This window comes from Heteronotia binoei, chromosome 6 (assembly GCF_032191835.1).
Source record: "Heteronotia binoei isolate CCM8104 ecotype False Entrance Well chromosome 6, APGP_CSIRO_Hbin_v1, whole genome shotgun sequence".
Taxonomy (NCBI): domain Eukaryota; kingdom Metazoa; phylum Chordata; class Lepidosauria; order Squamata; family Gekkonidae; genus Heteronotia; species Heteronotia binoei.
In genome coordinates, this window is record NC_083228.1 from 5,673,738 (window position 1) to 5,692,820 (window position 19,083).

At 46.0% G+C, this 19,083-nt stretch overlaps 1 protein-coding gene across 1 annotated transcript in view; it reads right to left on the bottom strand.

The window, feature by feature from the left end:
* ZMIZ1 (zinc finger MIZ-type containing 1) overlaps positions 1-19,083 on the bottom strand; it is a 565,771-nt gene that overhangs the window by 501,038 nt on the left and 45,650 nt on the right. The window lies entirely within an intron of this gene.

The window sequence follows — 19,083 nt, forward strand, 5'->3', positions numbered from 1 at the left end:
ATAAATGAGACCTTGTTGGGCCGGGTCATGTTGGGTTGGGCCAAGCCATGTCGGGCCGGGCCATGCGTGTACCTATTTAAGATTAGGTAGCAGAGATATAAATTTTATAAAGAAAACAAACATATATTTTTTAAAAAAAATTAAAACATGCTTAAAACGTTCGCACTCATTGGTCTTCAAGATGTCGTCTTTATGATTATTAGCTGCCCTGAGTCTGTTTGGAATGGGCGGGATATAAATGGTAAGTAAGTAAAAGTAAGTAAATAAATAAATAAATTTCTTCCATGGGATCAAGAGAACTGGGCAAAGGAAGCTCTGGCTCGTTCCTTCCTTTCCAAGGGACTGTGTGATTGAGAGAGCCTAACAAAACAAGCTCTCTTCCCCTTCCTCCCCAAGGGAGAAGCCTCAGCCAATGGAGAAAATAGAGGTTTTGCTCTGTAGCTCCTGTGCGATTGAGCAAGCCTTGCAAAGCAAGCTGTTATGCAGAAGGAAGCAAGAGGGAGAAGGAAGCAGATGACAGCCAGTTGCTCGGGGGCCCGATAGGAGCCCTCTGGGGGCCTGATTCAGCCCCCAAACTGCATGTTTGACACCCCTGCATTAAAACATTAGCAAACGTTAAAAAGCCCAAAAGCAGCAAGCAATCACTGATGGGTCTAAATCAGAGACGGAAACAGCAACAATTGATTAAATGCAGAAGGAAACAAGTGGGTTTTCCCAACCAGTCCAAGCAATGATAAGCCCTGATGGGCCGCTTTCAGCAAGCGTCCTCCACAACATGGAGGCCAAAATGGACAAGATTCTGCCATGTGCGCTGAAAAACCTTACTTTGGTGGTTGCCAGCCTCCAGGTGGGGCCTGAAGGTCTCCTGACAGCAATGAAGATCCTGTGAATTTAGGGGGAGGTGCTTGCGAGTTTCCTGCATTGTGCAGGGGGTTGGACTAGATGACCCTGGAGGTCCCTTCCAACCCTATGATTCTATGAAGTTATTGCTCACCTGACTACAAAGACCATTTCTCCTAGAGAATACAGCTATGTTGGAGGTCCCTCCCCACACCCCGCCTTCCCCAGGCTCCACCCCCAAATCTCCAGGAATCTCCAAACCTGGAGTTGGAAACCCTACTTACTTCCCTGTAGGGCCTGTCTCTATAGACACCACCCCCTCAACTGCACCAGGACTGCCATCAAGGAATACTAAAGACAGTGCAACGTATTTAGAACATGCGTCACTTCCCTAGACTCCCCTCAGAGACTTATGCAGGGGGCCCACGCACGACACGTGTACTACCGAAATTAAAAACTCTGCCCCAAGTCATCTAAATTCTGGCCACAGAACAACTTATTTTGTTTCTCATAGAACCTCAGAGGTGGAAGGGGCCATAGAGGCCATCTAGTCCAACCCCCTTCTCAATGCAGCATCAGCCTACCGCGTCCCTGCCCAGTTGCTGCTGAAGGTCTGCCAGAGAAGGGGAGCTCACCACTTCCCTAGGCAGCTGAGTCCACTGCTAAATGAATCTTACTGTACAAAAAATGTTCGCCTAATATCCAGCTGGCACCTTTCCACCTGTAAGTTAAACTCATTATTACAAGTCCTCTCCTCTGCTGCCAACAGGAGCAGTTCTCTGCCCTCCTCTAAGTGGCAGCCTTGCAAACATCTCTTCACTAAGCCTTCTCTTCTCTGGAGTGAACATTCCCAAGTCTCTCAGCATTTCCTCACAGGTCTTGGTCTGGAGAGACCCCCGATCATCTTTCATGGCTCTTCTCTGCACCCACTCCATTCTGTCCACATCCTTCTTGAAGTGAGGCTTCCAGAACGGCACACAACACTCAAAGTGTAGCCTGACCAACGCACTGTGCAGCGGAACTATGATATCTTGCAATTTGGATGTCATGGCTCTGTTGATACACACCAAGACCACATTAGCCTTTTTTGCCACTGCATCACGCTGGCTGCTCCGGACAATCACACAAGAGTGTGTGTTCTCTCCTTTTGAATAGTATAACCTGCTTTTGCTAGTTTCGGAAAGAACCAGGGATTTACACTGCGGATGCAAATGTTAGAAATTTTATTCAGTCATCTATTGGGTTTCCACAGTTTCAGAACCTCACACACTTTCAAGTATATATTTGCAACCATTAAGGAGTTTGATTATTCCCCCTCCCCGCGCATGAAAGTAGAGATGCTCAGGAAAGTCTGTGGGTTTATTTTTTTGATTTTTGGCAATCCTGTGGCATATCCAGAGCTTTGGTTTACAGCTTTGAGCAAGGACAGGAGAATCTGCTTAAGCGGATTGCCTTTGTTACATATGGGTACATAACCGCTGCTCATTTTGACACAAACCCATTTGAGTGTCGGGGGGAAACCATTTAAGCAGCCAATCGGAAACACAAACAGCGGCTCTCCCCTTAAAAAATGATATTCCCCACACTAACCATTTTAGAAAGCTCAGTTAGCATGGCAGGCCACCCACAGGAATGGCAAGGCAGGCCACATGTGCAAGCGCGTACGAGAGACAGAAGCGACAGAAATTGATAAAACCTTCATCACATGCCTGACACCACATATATCAAAGCCCTAAATCTCATTCTCTGCTTGCCTCCAATTTCCATCAAAGCGTGCCAGCTGCACATTTATTGAGAAGTTTGTGATCTGACAGCCACTGTATTACCAACATTAATGATGTATCAGTCTCTAGAATTACTGGGGAAACAGTCCAATTGATTTTATTATTATACACAGTTTCTCGCATTTCACTTTCTGGCGGCTTCCTGCAACCATTTTTAGCAATAACCCAAAACAGTTAAAATAGCCGCCGCCGCCACCATGCGATACGTCCAGGCTCAAATTTGCTTACACCATTTTATTTCACCCCTTGTTTCTCAACGTGACAGCAGACGGACACCTCTGTGTTCGCCATGAGGTACTGGCCCCACTGCCGATTTACTGACAAGAAAACAATGGATGTTCATTCATTTGGGGGAGGACTGCAGAAAGGAATGTACTGCAAAGAGACCATTTCATCAAATACTTCCTAACAGAGGTAGCTGAATATTCGGGCTAAGCTCCTTTGCCATATTCAAAGGGGGGTGGGGGGTGGGAGAGAATCTACTGAATTAGGGGAATTAGGTTTGTGGTTTTAGGAGACAGCTAGTCATCCTACACCAGGACTTCTCGACCCAGTGCCAATTGGCACTTGAGCACCCTCTAACACTTTTCCTTGAGCCCACCAAATGCTTTTATAAAATGGGTGGGGCAAGGCAGGCTACAGCCCAGTAGGGCTGCTGATTGGGCACTGGAGCTCCAATTGGCTGTGCAGATTAAAACAATGTTGTTTCAGTGACAGCAAGCACACACTCACGCATACATGGTCCCTGGCAGTTGAGGGAAGAGATTGCTGAACCAACGGAAAAGCTGAGACAAACACCAGGGCGGTTTTGGTAGCAGGAACTCCTTTGCATCTTAGGCCACAACCCCTGATGTAGCCAATCCTCCAAGAGCTTACAGGGCTTTTCGTACAGGGCCTACTGTAAAAACAAACAAACAGCCCTGAAAAGCACCATATTGAAGTCTCCTTGTTTGTCCATCTATCTATCTGTTCTCCCCCTCTCCAGCTTTCTTTCTCGTGCCAGTTTTAGACAGTAGGACAGCCAAACCATGGTCACAGCACCAACGCTGACATAGAATCATAGAACTGGATGGGGCTTCTGGGGTCAAACTCCATGCACAATGCAGGAAATTCACAAATACCTCCCTTAAGGTAATGTCTAAAAACAGTGCCAGCGGTCTCCCACTTACTGGGAGAGCCAGTTTGGTGTAGTGGTTAAGTGTGCGGACTCTTATCTGGGAGAACCGGGTTTGATTCCCCCCTCCTCCACTTGAACCTGCTGGAATGGCCTTGGGTCAGCCATAGCTCTGGCAGAGGTTGTCCTTGAAAGGGCAGCTGCTGTGAGGGCCCTCTCAGCCCCACCCACCTCACAGGGTGTCTGCTGTGGGGGAGGAAGGGAAAGGAGATTGTGAGCCGCTCTGAGACTCTTTGGAGTGGAGGGCAGGATATAAATCCAATATCTTCATCTACCTCACAGGGTGTCTGTTGTGGGGGAGGAAGGTAAAGGAGATTGTGAGCCGCTCTGAGACTCTTCGGACTGGAGGGTGGGATATAAATCCAATATCTTCATCTACCTCACAGGGTGTCTGTTGTGAGGGAGGAAGGTAAAGGAGATTGTGAGCCCCTCTGAGACTCTTTGGAGTGGAGGGCGGGATATAAATCCAATATCTTCATCTACCTCACAGGGTGTCTGTTGTGGGGGAGGAAGGGAAAGGAGATTGTGAGCCGCTCTGAGACTCTTCAGAGTGGAGGGCGGGATATAAATCCAATATCTTCATCTACCTCATAGGGTGTCTGTTGTGGGGGAGGAAGGGAAAGGAGATTGTGAGCCGCTCTGAGACTCGAGTGGAGGGCGGGATCCAATATCTTCTTCTTCTTACTTTATCACGTATAAGCGGACCAAGTGTTCTGGAGTAGCTACTTCACCCTTGGTAACAGTACATTTCAGGTACTTCACTTAAAGCTCTCGTCTCTCTCCTGTACAAAGTCCCAAAGCAACTTACATCCTTCTCCTTTCCTCCATTTTATCCTCACAACCACCCTGTGAGGTAGGTTAGGCTGAGAGAGGGCAACTGACCCAAGGTCCCCCAGCGAGCTTCCATGGCAGAAGTGGGGGATTCAAACCTGGGTCTCCCACATCCTAAGCCACCATTCCAACCACTGGACCCCACCGGAATATTATTTCAGCTAGAAATTAAAACATAAATGCCTCGTTAGACTTTGCCTGAAGTTCTACCAACCAGAGCTACCTAAATCATTGCAAAACACAGAGCTATATTTGGGGTGAAGAAATAATAGTTAGCAGGGCTAAAATAAGGAAATTTAGCGGGTAACTTTGTTCTCCAATATTCAGCACGGGTCAGCATACAAAGTTACCTCAAAGGGGGAAAGCCACTAGTACTTGGAGTATGTTTGTAGCCTGGGTACTTTTCAAATGATAAGAGGTAATTACTTTTTTGTTGGGACACCATGTATCAGATTGGCAGTGAAAGTGCCCTAAAAGGGCAAAAGTGATGAAGCCTCACTTTGAAGTTTGGCAAGAAAAGTACCCTGCAGCCAGTAATTACCCCGGAGGTCCAAGGCTTTCAAAAGCCACATAAATCAGTCTGCAACAGTTACTTTCTCCCAATTTTTACTATTCCACTTAGCCTATTAGAAGAACAAAATTGTCAAGCATGTGGGTCAAAGTTGAGACAAAGACTACGTTTATTGATAGACCGATACTTTCTGTGTAACAGATTCTTGAGAGTAATGCTGCATATACATTGATACAATACTTTTAAGGCTTACTTCAAAAGGATTCCAAAGGATGGGGGTGTGGGGTAGCTCTCACACAAACTATCATAAATGTCTACATTCTCACAGTGTTACTATCATAAATGTCTACATTCTCACAGTGTTATCAGGACTCTGTCCTTGCTTTCCCCAGATGTGTCGCACTCCCTACTAGGAATGTATGGGAAGGTACTGATTACTTCTTCTCAAGTTAGTTTCGTTTCTCACTACTTTTACTTTTCAGGCAATAAAGCAAGAAGGAGGAAGGGAAAGAATAACAAAGCTAGAAAAGCTGGGTCCTCCATGGTACTTCACAGACCAGTGTTAGGCAGAACCCTATAACAATCAATTATCAATGGAATTTCACCATGCTTGACAAAAATAATCAGTGATTCCTGGTGACAGGGAAAGAGAGAGAGGGACTTGAAAAGTTAGGAATCATGAAATACATGTGCTTCTAAGCCTGTACTAAGAACGAGAAGGAGATGCATTTCTCTCTTTGGTTTTTGTATCTTTTGTTGGAAAACAGAGTCACACAATGTCTTTTTGTCTATGTGAAGGAACACAGATGCTGATTCTTAAGGAAGAACATCAGCAGGCTGTGCTCACCAAAATATCTGGCGAGATGCCACAAGTGGTGCCATTAAAACCAGGTTCCTCACGCAACTAGAACGTCAACACCAGGTTCCAAAGTTGGTTAACAAACCCTGGCTAAAAGGAAACTATTGCCAAAGCATCCCCTTAACCTAAGTTTTGGGGATCTACTGTGGAGTGAGTATGCGATATTGTATACAGTGCAAATCCCCGGTTTAAGGACCAGAGACCTTGGGCTGGTTGTTTTTTCTCTACCTCCCTGGGTTGTTGCTGTGAAGTTAAAATGAAGAAGGAAGAAAGGCCTGGCCACCCATGGGGAGGGGGGGGATGGGGAGCATTGGTAATATCAACATAAATGTATATAAAGTGCCTGCACCAGTCAAAGAAGGGAAGAAGCTGTACTACACAGTGCCACCCACCTTCCAAGTAGGCTGTGTTATACCATTTGAATCGCAGTTTCTGAAAAAAGCTGGTCAATGGGATTAATGAAAGAGAAATTCAGGTATCACAAATAAATCACTTTCTCCTGCCCAGTTTCTCGAATGAGAGGATTGTTTTCATCTCCCTCACTGAGACGTAGTGTGCGGCCAAGCCATCCAGAGAGCTTTGCATGGATTTTAAACAGATGTTTCTGATCCAACCCTTTATCCATTGAACGGCTGCTTGGCTCTTGGGTCGCATTAAAGAAGCAGGTTCAAAGAGACATGCCTTGGGGCCCTTGCTCCATGCTCTAGTTGCCAGCCTTTTGGAGACAGTGGGCACCTTTAGAATTCTGAGGCCAGGGGGTGGGGGTGGCGTCTGCAAGAGTCAGAGCCAACCACAAAACAGCTACTGCGGTAAGCAGAGCCAACCAGAAAAGCCCCAGCTGGCAACAGTCACTTTCTAAAAGCATTTGCCAGATAATGTTGGTGCCCGTGGGGTACCATCTTGGGGATCCCTGCTTGACAGGGTAAAGCTAGAGTTAAGGACACCAATGTCACTATGAAGAGACTGAGTTTTCAGCAGCATCTCCACAGCACATACAGCACAGTCAGACTCTGTAAGCCACAATTTCTTCATAAGTATGCAATGGCAGATGCTTTTTGTTCCCCACCCAATGTACTAGTGTTAGCAAACAACATCTATTGTCACTGCGGCAAGGTGGTTCAAGATGACTAATAAGCTGAATGGTCAGAAGAAGAGCCCATGAGTCATCATGAGATACCCATTTCATCCTGGATACATAACTGAACTATGTAAAAGTGTAACCCAGCCAATTGTCTTAGCCAATCTGGGCAGCTCTTAATGCCTGCCTATTGTCAGAATCAAAAGTGCTTGTTATTATTAGACACCAGAAGTCCTTCTAACAAGGGACCTTCTCCAGTCCATCAAAGAGCAGCTGAAGCAACTGATAAAAATCACTCCAAGCAGAATCTTTTATCTCCTCTCTACAGCTGGAGGCTTGGTAGCCGGTTGCCTTATTGCTTTGGATTTTCCTTAAAGACAAACAGAAAGGAGCTAACTGCAAACGTGCTTAATATTCATGAGACCCTGCTAGCATCTGATTAGTTTCTCTCCCCACCCCACATGTTTGATTTATTGGATCTCTACCTAGTTCAAGAAGCAGCTGTGTGGTGCCTTCTGTTACACATTTAGCACACCGAACACCACAGACAAAGGAATTTGAAACAACCCGTCAACAAACCAAGGGCTGAAAAGCACTTGAAGGTTATCCAATCTAATGTGTGCCTTGAGACCTGGCTTCAGCAGATAGCGAGCCCCCAAAAGCCTAGCCTAAGCCATGAGATCAGACCTTATAGAAATGCCACTAAGCACTTACAATAATTATATTTAATTATTATAATTAGTTCTTGGGGGTGGGATATAAATGAAGTAAGCAATAAACACTTTAACAACTTTTCCCATGCTATTCATCACGTTATAAACCTCTGCCACATCTATGATTTCGAGCAACTGGCTTCACCCACAGGGCACCGTGTCGGGGATTCCTGTTTATTATGTTATTATTGCAATTAATTCTTTGGGTCTCAACGAAGTGGGGTATAAACAAAGTAATAATAAACACTTTCCCCACTTTTTCCATGCCATGCATCATCTTCTAAACCTCAGCCATGGGATCTGGTTTCCAGCAACTGGCACCCCCCAGTTTCAAAAACTCACCCACTCCCACTAATTAACTTGGTGACCACAATACAGAAAGAGTGACTGAGACGAGAACATTTGCTCCATGATCCGTTCCAGCCCTGAAGAGCTTTACAAGTTGCTTATGCGTGAAAGAACTGGCTTACTCAGGACTGATCATTCCTTGTCACTCATAACGGCACGAAGAATCAGACCCCTGAGAATGGGCAGGAAAGATGGGAGCTCAACAGGAAAACAAGACCAAGGAGACATCTCATGAACTGATAAAGAGTCCAAGACCCACATCCTCTAAGTCTGCGAGTGCACCATGCTGTCATGACAACCACATGCGGAAGACACTGTGTCAGACAGAAGACGTCTTATTAATGACAGCTTACGTCAAACAAACGGCTTCTTAAGAAAAGCAGCTAATTATCTGAAGACACGAATTCTACAAGGACGTACGCTCGGCGCTACTTCCCATCAGTAGATTAATTTAAATCCATGTGACACTCCTGTTACTCAGCTTAAGTCATGCAATGACACAAACATATTACCGTGTATTCTACACACACGGGGTGGGTGTGCAACGCTGTGAGCTGCAAGAAGCTTGCTGAGCACTCGCTGGACGTCACGGAGAAATCCTGCTTTTTATTCCTGCCCCCACAAAGTTTAAACCCGTGAAAAGAAACAGGCAATGGAACAAATGAACATGCTTATATCCAGCTCCGGACTACCTGCAAAGGGCTTGGTCAGTCCCCCGTGCTGAACTGAAGATCTAAAACTTCGGCTTTGCCACTTCCCATTGAAAGGAGCTGACGTGGATGCCAGTAGGATGCTTGGGATGGGGCAACTGTACTGCAGGCCAGATTAAGCCTTCAAACTGCCAGCTGCTGCTGACCTCTTTTCTAGAGTTTTGGAGCAAACACAGAGTGGAAACCAGCAGAGGATGTAGTCATCTGAGTGTAGATACAGCCACACAGGAAAACCCTTCCCGCCTGTAGCTTCAGCAGTTTTCCCAGGTTAAAGTGTGGGCGGCTGTGACCATTACAGCCCTCCGCAGAAACTAAGAAGTGGTGGTGAAGGAAAGTGCAGCCAAGGCGCAGCTAACTTATGGTGACCTCTTATGGGTTTTGAGACAGACCCTGCGTAGCAACCCTGGACTTCCTGGGTGGTTTCCCATCCAAGCACTAACCAGGACAATGGTTGCCATTCTCTGGGTTGGTGGCTGGAGATCTCCTGGGATTACAACTGGTCTCCAGGTGACAGAGATCAGTTCATCTAAAGAAAATGGCCACTGGGAAGGTGGATTTTATGGCCTTAGCCCCACTGAACTCCCTCTCCTCCTTAAACGACCTCACCTCCCTCAGGCTCCAACCTCAAAATCTCCAGGTGTCTCCCAACCCAAAGCCACAATCCTAATCAGCCCCCCCACACACAGTTAGCTTCTGAGATCAAAGGAGACTGGGATGGGCAAACAGCAACCCAATACGGCCCCGATTCCAAGACCTCCCACCTATTACACAGCTCAGACAACCTCCATTTCTTCTCCCTGCGAAAGCAGTAATTAGTGTATTGGCCAGACCATCTTCTTATTACCTGCCTCCCCCCAGTTGCTTTTTCTGAAGCGTGAAGTCCTTTTTGAAGCCGACAGAAGGCCAAGCAGTGTAGCAGGTGAAGTGCTTCCAGAGTGTTCTGCCAGAACCTCTTTGGTGAGGCTGAAGAGCTCTTTGCTTGTGTCTGAAGCTCGCGCAAGAGAGAGGCTCTAGTGCTAACCCGCCTACGCTTACAACAAGATGTGGTCTCAACTAAGAGTTGTGTGGCAGCAAGGGCTGGCGCCTCTGCACAGCCATTGCTCACCCTGGGAAGTGTCTGCTTCTTCAGAGGGCAGAAGAACCTCTTCAGTGAAGAGTATCATAAGAAGAGAGGTCAGAAACAGGAAGCGAAGACTACAACACTGTGAGTGGGAAGCCCTCTTTTCATTTGAAATGTGGTACTGGAGGAGAGTTTTACAGATACCATCAGTTGGTGGAACATGCCACCAAATTCCACCTGACTTGTTCCAACCCGGTAGGATTTTCAAGGAAAGAGACAAACAGAAGTGATTGCCTGTCTCTGTGTAGTGACCCTGGACTTCCTTGGTGGTCTCCCGTCCAAGTACTAACTGGGATCCACCCTGCATAGCTTCTGAGGTCTGATGAGATGGGTCATGCATCAGGTCATATATGGTTCTTTTTTGTGCATTTGTCATTTTGATGATTTAGGGTTGCCAAGTCCCCTGCAGCTTCCGGCGGGGGACTGTAGGTACCATAGAGTTTTCCCTCCCAAATTGCTAGAGAGACCGGTGAACCACAGAGTTTTTCTGGAAGCTCCTAGACCACTTTGAGTGATGTCAATCGCGCTGGAAACGTTGGGAGAGCATCCCCCTGCCAGCCCAATGAGGGCTGGCAGGTTGGGAACCTCCCAGGCGGGGGAAACCCCTCCCAGTTCAGGAACTTGGCAGCCCTATAATGATTTCATGAGGCTTCATTTGGGCCCCTACTAGATTTTTAGGTTTGTCTAATAAATGTGTGTACTTTTGTCTATAACTACTGACGCTTTTAACTTTTGGTCCCTTACTAGAACTCTAAATTTTCTTCAGGCTTTTTTGCTAGGTTGGTTTAGTGAGCCAGTCTGGTGTAGTGGTTAAGTGTGTGGACTCTTATCTGGGAGAACCGGGTTTGATTCCCCACTCCTCCACTTGCAGCTGCTGGAAAGGCCTTGGGTCAGTCATGGCTCTTGCAAGAGTTGTCCTTGAAAGGGCAGCTGCTGTGAGAGCCCTCTCCAGCCCCACCCACCTCACAGGGTGTCTGTTGTGGGAGAGGGAGATAAAGGAGATTGTGAGTCACTCTGGGCATTTTCACACTCACCTTCAGCCGGCGCGACCCCCCTCTTCACCAGGCAGGATCTGCGCGGATTTCGCACTAAACGCCGCGGAGCAGCCGGAAACTCCCGGCGCTTTTGCGGCGCAAACGGAAACCGCCAAAAAACAGTTTCCGTTTGCGCCGCTTTTGCGCCGGGAGTTTCCGGCTCTTCCGGCTGCTCCGCGGCGTTTAGTGCGAAATCCGCGCAGATCCTGCACGGTGAAGAGGGGGGTCGCGCCGGCTGAAGGTGAGTGCGAAAACACCCTCTGAGATTCGAAGTGGAAGGCGGGATATAAATCCAGTATCATCATCCTCATCTTCTTAGCTTCTTTTCCCCTCTCTTTTGGGCAGATACCACAGACTGCCAAGAAGACAAATAAATGGGTTCTAGAGTAAATCAAGCCTGAACTCTCCCTAGAAGCTAAAATGACTAAATTAAAGCTATTATACTTTGGCCACATTATGAGAAGACAAGAGTCCCTGGAAAAGACAATAATGCTAGGAAAAGTTGAAGGCAGAAGGAAAAGAGGAAGACCCCAACATGGGCTGGATGGACTCACTCAAGGAATCCACGAGGGCCCTCAGTCTGCAAGGCCTGAGCAAGGCTGTGAACAAAAGGACAGTCTGGAGGGCTTCCATTCATAGGGTCAGCATAGGTGAGAAGCAACCTGACAGCACTTAATACACTCAACATGCACACCGGGGGGGGGGGGGGGAGCACAGTTCATCTGTGCATGATCACTAGGTCAAAAGTATTTATTTATTCATTCCATATCCCATCTTTCTCCCCACAGCGGATGCAAAGCGGCTTACATTGTTTTCCTCTCCTCCATTTTATTTTTACAACAACCCTGTTTGGCAGGGTAGGCTGCAGGTGTGTGACTGGCCCAAGGTCACCCACCGAGCTTCTGTGGCGCAGCAGGGATCTGAACCTCAATTTATCCAGATCCCAGCTCAACACTTCAACTGCAACACCGTGCATGGTGCCTCTATGTGTGCGTGAGAGTACTTGGAGAGGCTCTGTCGCCAAGAGCAAGAGCGCTGCTCTCACAAACATCCCTGATCCACGGGGACAAAGCCTGGGAACGGATGGTTTCCTCATGACCCAGCAACTGTGCATCAGCTGGAGAAAGGGCCAGCATGCTCCTTCCTGCTCCCACCCATCATGTGCAGTGAAATTAAAGCACCCAGGGCTTACATTCCCTGAAGTCTTGGTTCATTACGCTGCAGGACAACACGGGGATGGGAAACGCAAGTGCCACATGAGGATTGGGGTGTTCATCTGTCAGACACTTGAGGCCCCCAAACCTCCAAAATAAAATGATGACAGGGTTGCTCACCTGCAGTGATCTTGGCTTTTTCTGGAATTATGGCTACATGGTTAGAATGCTGGTAGCTTGAATAAGGTAAGGAAGAAGAAGAAGAAGAAGAAGAAGAAGAAGAAGAAGAAGAAGAAGAAGAAGAAGAAGAAGAAGAAGAAGAAGAAGAAGAAGAAGAAGAAGAAGATGACGATATTGGATTTATATCCCGCCCTATACTCTGAATCTCAACGTCTCAGAGTGGTCACAATCTCATTTATCTTCTTCCCCCACAACAGACACTCTGTGAGGTGGGTGGGGCTGAGAGAGCTGTGACAGAAACTGCCCTTTCAAGGACAGCTCTGCAAGAACTATGGCTGACCCAAGGCCATTCCAGCAGCTGCAAGTGGAGGAATGGCGTATCAAACCCAGTTCTCCCAGATAAAAGTCTGTGCACTTAACCACTACACCAGACTGGCTCTCTCATACTCATGCTGAACAATGCACTTTCAATCCACTTCTCATGCACTTTGCAAGCAGACTGAAAGTGCAGTGATTGGTACATGTGAAAGTGCCCCTTGGAGTAGCTGTGGACTAAGTAAATCTCACCACCAGGTCTTCCTTTTCCAGAAGTAAACTGACATTCTGCATGAAGAACAGATGTACAAACTTCATCCCGCAGCTTTTACACCAACAATTGTAAACAGAGGCCATAGCTTATGCGAATCACCTATTTAAAACATTTAAGGTCTCCTTTGGCTTTTTCAAGAAACCCTCTAAAGCCTTGCCCCAACCTACAGCTCTGCCCTTATTTCACATGCTATTCCAGGTTCTGACCTTCCCTCCTCTTTACACGCTCCTTCCCTTCCGAGACTTACCTGACCTTGCCCCACTGTGAGATGTCAGATCCTTTCTCCAAACCCAGCTTTGCTCAAAAGCTTTGGGCTTGTCAAGCTTGATTAAATGAAGCCCAAGTACCTCTGTTCGGGCTAGGGTTGCCATCCTTCAAGGGGGGCCTGCAACTCTGCCCTTAAGGCAAAAATGGTTGCTTTGGAGGATGGACTTCATGGCCTTGTACCCTGGCTGTTGAGGTCCCTCCCGCATCTCCACAAATTCCCCAACCTGGAGTTGCCTTCGGTCTCAAAAAGAAAGGCAGGCTATGATTCTCAAGTAGATAAATAATAAAGAAATAAAGCTGCACCTGCTTACCTACATTCCTTCTGACCATCCATTCCTTCCCTTTGGGATGGCAAAAAAGCATAAGACAGGATTTCGCTGAGTACTACAGACAGTGTTCTGATTAGTCTACAATGTAACCTTGATCTTCACCTTCAAAGGCACAGACTGGTTCAGAGGCAAGACTAAAACAGTCTCGGACTGTTTTTTTCCCAAAATAAGACCAGCTTTTGATAAAGCAGAGGACAATGCTTGTTGAATTTACTTTGCTATGAGGCATTTGATTCCTGCAAAGTTCTTCTGCTGTTCTACGACAGTTTGCTCAATATCTTAAATACTATGTTATCTTAATGACTATGTGGCTCTGGGTCAGAAGTTGAAGGAGCTGGGCGCACAGGTTGTGTTCTCATCAGTGCTTCCTGTTGAAGGCCGTGGCTTAGGATGAGAAAGAATACTTCAAATAAACAACTGGCTACATAGACGGTGTCATCAGGAGAAAGAAGAATACTTCAAATAAACAACTGGCTACATAGACGGTGTCATCAGGAAAGATTTGGATTTCTGGACCATGGCTTACACTTTCGAGATGGTGGTCTTCTATCAGGAAATGGTTTGCACCTTACGGCAGTAGGGAAAAGGGTGTTTGGTAACAGCCTTGCTAACCTAATAAGGAGGGCTTTAAACTAAATTGTATGTGGGAGCCTTGTATGCCAGAAACCGGGGATAAGAACATTAAAGATTTGCAGAGAGTGGCGCATATGCTAGGTAATCCTAACTTGCAGGCTTGTACGGAAACCAAACCCTCGGGATGCATAAAACGTGGATTCTGATGTCTCTACGCTAATGCACAGAGTATGGGAAACAAACAGGAGGAACTGGAACTCCTAATAAAGGAAGGAGACTGTGACATAATAGGCCTTACTGAAACATGGTGGGATGACACTCACAACTGGAATATTAGGATTCAGGGGTACAACTTATTTAAAAGGGACAGGCAAATGAAAAAGGGTGGAGGCGTAGCAGTATATGTGAAGGAGGTTGTGAGGAAATATGTGAACCAGACCATGGCAGCTCAGTTGAGAGTCTCTGGGTAAAAATAAAAGGAGTAAGAAATAACAGTGATATTATTGTGGGGGGTCTGCTATAGACCACCAAGCCAGGCAGATACTTCTTCAGCAGGTTGCAAAGTTCTCCAAGAGAAGGGATACAGTGATCGTGGGAGATTTCAATTACCCGGACATCTGTTGGAAGTCCAACTCTGCTAAAAACGAAAAGTCAAATAGATTCCTGACTTGTCTTGCTGACAACTTCCTTTTCCAGAAAGTGAAGAAGGAAACAAGGGGATCTGCTATCTTGGATTTGATTCTCACCAACAAGGAAGAATTGATTGAAGAAGTGGAAATAGTGGGCACCCTGGGCAGTAGTGACCATGTGATTTTGGAATTTACAGTCTTAAGGAAGAGAAAAGCTATATGTAGTCAGACTTACAGATTGGACTTCAAAAAGGCAAACTTTGATAAACTTAGAACTATGCTGAGTAAAATCCCATGGTCAGAGATACTTAGGAGGAAGGGGGTTCAGGAGGGGTGGGAGTTTCTTAAGCAAAATACTGAAAGCACAATCACAGACAATTCCTATGAGAATAAAAAATGGAAAAAGCCTAAAGAAGCCGAAGTGGCTCCATAAACAGCTCTCTAAAGACTTGAGAAATAAAAAAGACTCCTTTAGGAATTGGAAGGAGGGCCTTATAACCAAGGATGAATATAAACAGATCACCAGTGCTTGTAGAGAAAAAGTTAGGAAAGCTAAAGCTCAGTATGAGCTTAGGCTGGCCAAAGATGCTAAAAACAACAAAAAAGGGTTCTTCTCTTATGTTCAGAGTAAGAAAAAGAGCAAGGACATGGTAGGCCCATTGTGAGGGCAAGAAAATGAAATTGTAACAGGTAATGAAGAGAGGGCGGAACTGCTCAATTCCTACTTTTCCTCAGTCGTCTCTTCTGAGGGAAATGGTGCTCAATATGGCAAAAACAGAACATAAGGAGGGTATGAAGTTCCAACCTAGGATCAGCATAGGGGTAATACATAAACACCTAGTTTCTTCAAATGAAACTAAGTCCTCAGGGCCAGATGAATTGCACCCAAGGTTTCTAAAAGAGCATGTGGATGTAATTTCTGAGCCTCCGGCTATTATTTTTGAGAATTCTTGGAGAACAGGAGAGGTGCCGGAAGATTGGAGGCGGGCAAATGTTGTCCCCATCTTCAAGAAGGGGAAAAAACACAATCCGGGTAACTACTGACCTGTCAGCTTGACATTTATACGTGGAAAAGTTTTAGGCAAATCATCAAACAGTCGGTCCTGGAACGTTTAGAAAGAATGGATGTGATTACTAAGAGCCAGCATGGTTTTCTCAAGAAAAAGTCATGTCAGACTAACATGATCTCTTTTTTTGAGAAAGTGACTACCTTGCTGGATTGGGGGAATGCTGTAGACATGGTTTATCTGGATTTCAGTAAGGCTTTTGATAAGGTTCCACATATTATTCTTGTTGACAAGTTGGTAAATTGTGGTTTGGATCCTATTACCGTTAGGTGGATCTGTAACTGGTTGACAGATCGCACCCAAAGAGTGCTTGTGAAGGGTTCCTCAACCTCTTGGAGAGGAGTGACAAGTGGAGTGCCTCAGGGATCTGTCCTGGGACTTGTTTTGTTCAACATCTTTATCAGTGATTTGGATGAAGGAATAGAGGAATGCTTATTAAATTTGCAGATGATACTAAATTGGGAGGGGTTGCAAACACAGAAGATGACAGAAACAGGATACAGGTCTAGGATTGCCATCTTCAAGGTGGGGTCTGGAGATCTCCTATAGATCTTCAGTCTAGAAGATAAGTTTCTCTAGAGAAAATGGCCGCCTTGAAGGGTGGACTGTACAGCAGAGTTCCCTCTCCTCCCTAAGCTCCACCCTCAAATCTCCAGCAATTTCCCAAAGTGGAATTGGAAACCTATTTGGGACTGGAGCAGCGGATTGAACAGGCAGCGCGGAGAGCTGTGTTTCGAGTCATTCAGCATACATTTGAATCCATACAAATCAATTTAGCGGGTGCCAGTGCTGTCGTCTTCGACGGCTCCCGTCCTCTTTCTCAACCATCTGTAGATGGCCATGTGCATTCCCTACATTTTGAGATGAAGAAGCAGGGCTTTTTTCCAGAGCACATGCAATGGGACCCCCAGCACCTCAAATATAAGCATGGCTCTCTTTTCAACAGCATTGAGAGTTTGAAAACTCCCATCCATTTTCAATGTAGACAATTCCTAGTAGGTCACCCACTTCTAACTCTAAGCTTTGGGCCAGTGGACTGCCCTTCTCTGTACTTCCCGCTAGATTTGAGTCCAGGAGCACACCTTAGAGCCCAATAAGATTTTTGAGGTTTAAGCCTTTCAGAGTCCAAATCTGAAAATCACCCCCAGGTATTTTCTTGGTCTCAAAGGTGTTCCTGGACTCCAATCTAGCTGTTCTCTTGCAGACCAAGAGGGCTGCTCCCCTCTGAAACAGTCCTTTCCATTGTTGTTTTGAGCTGACAGAGAGGAACAGAACTTTAACTTCAAAACTTGAACTTCTCCGGGGAGATAAATGCCTGTTGGCCAAGTACACCGCAGTCCTGGCAGAAGAGCTGAGTCTCCCCGAACAATAGGAAAAACACCAGAAACGCAAACATTCAAAACATTATTTAACTTGGAAGGCCTTCTCTGGGACCCGGCCTCTGCTGCCAAACATCGGCTGCACTCTGAAGACCAGGCATTTCCTCTGAGGCATGCACATGACTGCTGGCGTCATAAAGGAAGGGAAATAAGAGAACTGGGTGCTTGAACCAGAGGTGGCGGGTGCGGGAGGTGCGTAAAATGATCGGAGCATTCTTAAAAGCCAGTAAAAGGCTTAATCCTGTCTAATGATTTACAAAGCGACAAGTAAAATAGATTTATGGCGACAGCTTGAAACGAGATCAGCCTAAATAAAAGTTACCCACTCACCCTTTTCACAGCTAAATGCACAATCCAGGAGAGGGCTCTGCTAAACTAATGCCTCTCACAGTTCAGATCAACATGTGACAAGGAAGGAAGGAAGGAAGGAAGGAAGGAAGGAAGGAAGGAAGGAAGGAAGGAAGGAAGGAAGGAAGGAAGGAAGGAAGGAAGGAAGGAAGGAAGGAAGGAAGTAAGTAAGTAAGTACTGGCAGAGTTGCCAACTTCTAGGTGGGGACTGGAGATTTCCTGGAATTTCAATTGACCACAAACCACAGAGATCAGGGGGAAACGGCTGTTTCGAAGAGTTGATTCTATGGCCTTGTCCCTGAGGCCCCTTCCCCAGGCTCCACCCACAAAGCTCCAGGAATTTCCCCAGCCTCAAGTTGGTATCCTTATTTCTACTCCTTAAGAAACAGGATAGAGACCGGGACACGGCTGCCACGCACTGATTGCACAAAAGGCTGAATGTAAGCTCCGCATAGAACACTTCAGTGGAAATACAGGCCACGGAGTACTTACAATTGTATGGCTGAAGGGCCATGACCACAGAACAGTTTTTCTTTGCTCTCCACAAGATCTGATATGTATAGGGGAAGGGAACCCTGTTTTTTCCTTCCTTCCTTCCTTCCTTCCTTCCTTCCTTCCTTCCTTCCTTCCTTCCTTCCTTCCTTCCTTCCTTTATAAAAAAGGATGTGTTTTGCCTAATGTTTACGCCATCTTTTGGCTTTAAGTCAGGAGTGGCCAAACTGCAGCCCGGGAGCCACATGCGGTTCTTTCACACATATTGTGTAGTTCTCAAAGCCCCCACCACTCCGTCAGCCAGTTTGGAGAAGGCATTTCTCTCTTTAAATCACTTCTCCAAACCAAGCCAGCTGGCGGCTTGGAAAATACATTTAAAGTTAAAGTTGCTTTCTTTCTACCTCTCTCTCCCTCCCAATCTATTTGCCTGCCTTCCTTTCTGCTCTCAAACATCCGATGTTAGTCTTGTGGGTCTCAAGCATTTGACATTTAGTCTATGTGGCTCCTGTGTTAAGCAAGTTTGGCCACCCTGACTTTAAGTGAAGCCATGCCACTCCAAAAAACAGATTTTTTTTCCCTCTCAGAATAAGACTCACAAGCATCCGGAGAAGAAACTGGGGTGATAAATTTTCCCGTTTTTGAAACTACTTCAGCTGAAGTCTATATTTATGCCTCTCGCTACCATAGAGAACATTCCAGATTCCCAGCTTTTATGGAAAGACGTATACAAAGTGGCCTTCCAGGAAGGAGTGGCAGAACTTGTTTAGGACACTCTAAGGTCACCAGTCTTCTTCTCCTTCAGGCTCCTCAGATATCTTAGTTCAAATTTTTGCAGCAGACATTTTAAAGAAAATATCGAACCCTGTTTAAAGCTTAGCCATAAAATGGATATATCTAGGACTGCCAGCCTCCTGATGGGGAAGCAACACTACATACGAGGAGAATCACAGAGAGGTTGAGTTCCAAAGCATAAACCGTGACACGTATAGCGAATGCAAAATAATAATTTTAAAATTATCTTTCCTTTTGTCTTTTTTTAATTTATAAACCCAATAAATAATTATTTTTACAATA